This window comes from Penaeus chinensis, chromosome 7 (genome assembly GCF_019202785.1).
Source record: "Penaeus chinensis breed Huanghai No. 1 chromosome 7, ASM1920278v2, whole genome shotgun sequence".
NCBI classification, from domain to species: Eukaryota; Metazoa; Arthropoda; class Malacostraca; order Decapoda; family Penaeidae; genus Penaeus; species Penaeus chinensis.
This window is the reverse complement of record NC_061825.1, coordinates 16,093,793-16,094,529: the sequence shown is the minus strand read 5'-3', so window position 1 is coordinate 16,094,529 and position 737 is coordinate 16,093,793. Positions and strand designations below refer to the sequence as shown.

General features: G+C 34.3%; 1 protein-coding gene across 1 annotated transcript in view; it reads left to right on the top strand.

Annotated features, from left to right (window-relative positions):
• The first annotated feature begins 425 nt into the window (after positions 1-425).
• The window catches only part of LOC125026785 (all-trans-retinol 13,14-reductase-like), a 13,597-nt gene continuing 13,285 nt past the window's right edge, over positions 426-737 (top strand). The window contains exon 1 of the mRNA XM_047615385.1: positions 426-552. The gene's annotated coding sequence lies outside the window, so the exon portion shown is untranslated. The remainder of the gene's footprint in view (positions 553-737) is intronic.

The following is a 737-nucleotide window of genomic DNA, read 5'->3' as shown; positions in this document are numbered from 1 at the left end:
CCTGTCAACCTGCCATCGATTTATCAATCTATGTATCAGTATCTGTCAGTCTATAAATTAGTCCATATATTCTGTTCTACACTCTCTGTCTAGCCATCATTCGACCTTCCAACCAATCAGTACCTGTCTGTCTACCAATGGATCTATGTACATTGCCGTACTTATATTTACCTTTGTATAATTATAGCTATACATCTACCTATCTACCCTGTCCCCTTCATTCATTCTTCATAACCCTTGCAAGATCCATTAGTCAAACTATATGTTGATTGATAGCACATAACACGTTTCAAGGTCATAAATTTTCTTGGCTGTGCCCATGAAGAATACAGTACTGCCAAACGTACAACGTATATCACTCACAAAGCCTATTTTGATGTTATTTTTGTACCATGATGAATCGTTAGGCATATATATGACAATCGTAAAGAATTTAAGTATGGCAAGTTAAAGACGACAGATTTATATTACCAAATACGTATGATATATTTTCCTCTTGTTCGGCGGTCTATCTCCCTTTCCTGTTATGCGATAAGAGTGATATTATCACAGGTGAATATTGCTTTTATTTAATTAATATGACTGATTCTGGATGAATTATTGATACACTAACTTTTGTAGAATAATTTGTGAGGGTCCAGTTTCATAAATCTTGTACTTTTTACGTTTTTTTTTTTTTGTGTGTGTGTGGACAAAGGTTCGTTTATTGCAGTCGCCTGTATATAATTGTTTGTATG